A 4,807-nucleotide genomic window follows, 5' to 3' on the forward strand; every position below is an offset into this window, starting at 1 on the left:
AGAGAAGGTGTTCTGAAAATTCTAAAGAATATCATGGGACCAAAAATAGACTGGTCCAGAATCACTAACTGTGTACAAAGGAAAGAAGAAACTGTGAGTGAATACACTGAAAGGTTTTGTCAGTCAGCTGCAGCATACAGTGGAATGAATGACAGGTCCAACCAGAATAGACTATTACCCGTAAGAACTTCACGGACCCTAGCTGCATGTCTGTTTCTGTGTCAGCATGCCGTTCGTCACTACAGACAATCAACACAGAGCAAGTGCTATGTGCCTGTAACGATCACAGGTTACAAGAATGAACTTTTAAGTGTCTAAATGTGTATTTTGTGAGAGTTATTAGAACTCTCAAAGGGGGAATTGTGGGATTACAAATTTAAGAATCTGTTTAAAATATGCTGATCCTATGTTCTGACATAGCATCACATGAAAAACTATATGGGTTAGATTGTCTCCACCTCTACTGAATGTATCCCGCCCCCTTAAAATGTATATAAACTACAATGTATTACTGCCTTAGTCAGGCTTTTGATGACTGCAGCGCCACGCAGCGCGTTCTCAATAAAGAACTCTGCTGAAGATACCCAAGAGTCTCCTGGTCTCTGCTTCTACGAGGAAAAAGTTTCCTACACAGACATACACACATTATGTACAGTTACATAAGGTACACATTACGTCTGAGCTGAGCATGAATTTGAACAGTGAGATTTAAAGGGTTAGTTCACCCAAAAATGAAAATTCTCTCATTAATTACTCACCCTCATATCGTTTCAAACCCGGAAGACCTTCGTTCATTTTCGGAACACAAATTAAGATATTTTGATGAATTCTGAGAGCTCTCTGACCCTCCATAAACAGCAACGCAACTGCAATGTTCCCAGGTTCAGAAACGTAGCAAGGACATCGGTAAATAGTCCATGTGACATCAGTGGTTTAACCATAATTGTGAGAATACTCGCAAAGAAAACAATAATAACAATTTATTCAACAATTCTTGTCCCCAAGGTACTGTCTTCTGTCTTCCTGGAGAGTACCCAAGAACGTAATCAGTGCAATCAGCTTTGTTTATGTTCAGCATGCGCGCACTTTATCCTGAATGTAAACAACGCTGATTACATTGATTAATCGATTTGCAAGCTAAAGAATGATAATATGCATTTGATCAGATATAACTGCAGTACAAGATTATGAGATATGAGATTTGAATGCTTGGCCAAAGAGATGTGTCTTTATTCTAGATTTAAATAGAGAGAGTGTGTCTGAACCCGGTATGTTATCAGGAAGGCTATTCCAGAGTTTGGGAGCCAAATGCCACCTCCTTTAGTGGACTTTGCTATCCTAGGTACTACCAAAAGTCCAGAGTTTTAGGGAGCGTGATGGATTGTAGCATGGTAGAAGACTTGTTAGGTATGCAGGAGCTAGCCCATTAAGGGCCTTATAGGTAAGTAATAATATTTTGTAACTGATACGGAACTTAATAGGTAGCCAGTGCAGAGACTGTAAAATTGGGGTAATGTGATCATATTTTCTTGACCTGGTAAGGACTCAAGCCGCTGCATTTTGGACTACCTGTAGCTTGTTTATTGAAGATGCAGGACAACCACCTAGCAGTGCATTACAATAGTCCAGTCTAGAGGTCATGAATGCATGAACTAGCTTTTCTGCATCAGAAACAGATAACATGTTTCGTAACTTGGCAATGTTTCTAAGATGGAAGAATGCTGTTTTTGTACCATGGGAAATATGATTTTCAAAAGACAAGTTGCTATCTAATATAACACCCAGATATCTGACTGTAGAGGAAGTAAGAGAACATCCGTCTAGTTGCATGAATGCATGAACTAGCTTTCTTTACGTTTACGGACTTTGTTGTGCTGTAAAGTACATCCTTTTCATATCCACTAAATCCCACATTATGTACTACACTGAGAAAAGAAGAGAATAAATTATTTATTTATTTATTTTTCTTTGTGCACAAGTATTCTCGTAGTTTCATAAAATGAATGTTTAATCACTGATGTCACATGGACTATTTTAATGATGTCCTTACTGCCTTTCTGGGCCTTTAATGTGGTAGTTCCGTTGCTGTCTATGCAGGGTCAGAAAGCTCTCAGATTTCATCAAAAATATCTTAATTTGTGTTCCGAAAATGAACGAAAGTCTTATGGGTATGGAATGACATGAGGGTGAGTAAATTTAAAGCACTTTTTTCAGTGTGGATAATGGAAAAAAAATTACTGTATATGACAACCCAAAATATGACTCATAACAAAGAGAAAATGAGCTCCTACATATAACAGAATAAGTAATGAGCGAAAGAAAGCTGGAGACTGTTGAATGCATCAACTCTAGTCTTCTGTTTGTCTCTCAGCAGAATGTTGAAGTTCTGCCACGGTGGCCAAAGATCACTGAGACAATCAGTAAGACACAGTTCTCTAGCTTCAGGTCTGACATCACCAGAGGACTTAAGTCACTCAGGATCTCGTTACTGCACTGACAAGACAGAGCCCAGTCTGAGACAGATCTTGAAGGCTGAGCCCAGGCCTGAGGATTAAAGCTACAGTTTTTTCGCTAGCTATCTTCATCTTTATGGCATGAGGTGCCATGATCCCTAGGTGTTTCCAGGAGGCTGAAGTGTCGATCACAGCTGGTCAAAACGGTCAGGTGCAAGACCTACGCGAGGCCGATGGATGGGAAGAAAATCATCATGACAGCTTCACAGTGTCAACAGTCACATTTTGCCAAAAGCAACATTCATAGAACATGCTCTAGTGTGGCGTTTAGACATGGTTTGCTGTGGCGGGTAGTGTAGGGCTAGTTCTGAAAACATGCATATCAAGCTTATAGAGAATTAAATCCCCATGCACTCTTCTTTGTTTTATCACAATTAATAGTATTTCTGCAGCCTTCCAGCTGCAAATAAACACTGGGGGATAGCACCTCAAGCACTCATATTTTAAAGCGGTATTTAGCTGAAGAAAAAAAAATTGTAATTGACAATGTACAACATAAACCTTACAAAAGCTTCTGTAAACCAGTTGCTTGCAGTGTGCAAAATAAACATACAAGCAATAAGCGGTAACTCCATTATGGATAGTACTCAGCAGATCAGTTAGGACAGATGTCATATATATTTATATTTATAACCGAAAGCACACGTGGCACAGCAGTTTTGTCTGAAACTGTTGCCTAGTCAGAGTTTTTGTTTCAGACAGGCTTCCAAGACATCATGTCATTACATTGAGGAAATACATATATTTAGCTTTTTGTTTATGCTTTCATACCTAATATATATATATATATATATATATTAGGTATGAAAGCATAAACAAAAAGCTAAATATATGTATTTCCTCAATGTAATGACATGATGTCTTGGAAGCCTGTCTGAAACAAAAACTCTGACTAGGCAACAGTTTCAGACAAAACTGCTGTGCCACGTGTGCTTTCGGTTATAAATATAAATATATATGACATCTGTCCTAACTGATCTGCTGAGTACTATCCATAATGGAGTTACCGCTTATTGCTTGTATGTTTATTTTGCACACTGCAAGCAACTGGTTTACAGAAGCTTTTGTAAGGTTTATGTTGTACATTGTCAATTACAATTTTTTTTTCTTCAGCTAAATACCGCTTTAAAATATGCGTGCTTGAGGTGCTATCCCCCAGTGTTTATTTGCAGCTGGAAGGCTGCAGAAATACTATTAATTGTGATAAAACAAAGAAGAGTGCATGGGGATTTAATTCTCTATAAGCTTGATATGCATGTTTTCAGAACTAGCCCTACACTACCCGCCACAGCAAACCATGTCTAAACGCCACACTAGAGCATGTTCTATGAATGTTGCTTTTGGCAAAATGTGACTGTTGACACTGTGAAGCTGTCATGATGATTTTCTTCCCATCCATCGGCCTCGCGTAGGTCTTGCACCTGACCGTTTTGACCAGCTGTGATCGACACTTCAGCCTCCTGGAAACACCTAGGGATCATGGCACCTCATGCCATAAAGATGAAGATAGCTAGCGAAAAAACTGTAGCTTTAATCCTCAGGCCTGGGCTCAGCCTTCAAGATCTGTCTCAGACTGGGCTCTGTCTTGTCAGTGCAGTAACGAGATCCTGAGTGACTTAAGTCCTCTGGTGATGTCAGACCTGAAGCTAGAGAACTGTGTCTTACTGATTGTCTCAGTGATCTTTGGCCACCGTGGCAGAACTTCAACATTCTGCTGAGAGACAAACAGAAGACTAGAGTTGATGCATTCAACAGTCTCCAGCTTTCTTTCGCTCATTACTTATTCTGTTATATGTAGGAGCTCATTTTCTCTTTGTTATGAGTCATATTTTGGGTTGTCATATACAGTAATTTTTTTTCCATTATCCACACTGAAAAAAGTGCTTTAAATTTACTCACCCTCATGTCATTCCATACCCATAAGACTTTCGTTCATTTTCGGAACACAAATTAAGATATTTTGATGAATTCTGAGAGCTCTCTGACCCTCCATAAACAGCAACGCAACTGCAATGTTCCCAGGTTCAGAAACGTAGCAAGGACATCGGTAAATAGTCCATGTGACATCAGTGGTTTAACCATAATTGTACAAAGCTATGAGAATACTTTTTGTGCGCAAAGAAAACAATAATAACAATTTATTCAACAATTCTTGTCCCCAAGGTACTGTCTTCCGCCATTTTTGAGAGTATCCCAGAACGTAATCAGTGCAATGTAAATCCCGTGGCAAAAACAGAGAAACAAATAGAGACATAATTAGCGTAGCTGCTGTTCCAACCAAGCAAAATTGATTT

General features: G+C 39.1%; 1 protein-coding gene across 1 annotated transcript in view; it reads right to left on the reverse strand.

Moving 5' to 3' along the window:
* The window catches only part of LOC107704215 (prickle-like protein 2), a 130,574-nt gene that overhangs the window by 118,697 nt on the left and 7,070 nt on the right, over positions 1 to 4,807 (reverse strand). The window lies entirely within an intron of this gene.

Source organism: Sinocyclocheilus anshuiensis, unplaced genomic scaffold (genome assembly GCF_001515605.1).
Source record: "Sinocyclocheilus anshuiensis isolate Anshui unplaced genomic scaffold, SAMN03320099.WGS_v1.1 scaffold1686, whole genome shotgun sequence".
Taxonomy (NCBI): domain Eukaryota; kingdom Metazoa; phylum Chordata; class Actinopteri; order Cypriniformes; family Cyprinidae; genus Sinocyclocheilus; species Sinocyclocheilus anshuiensis.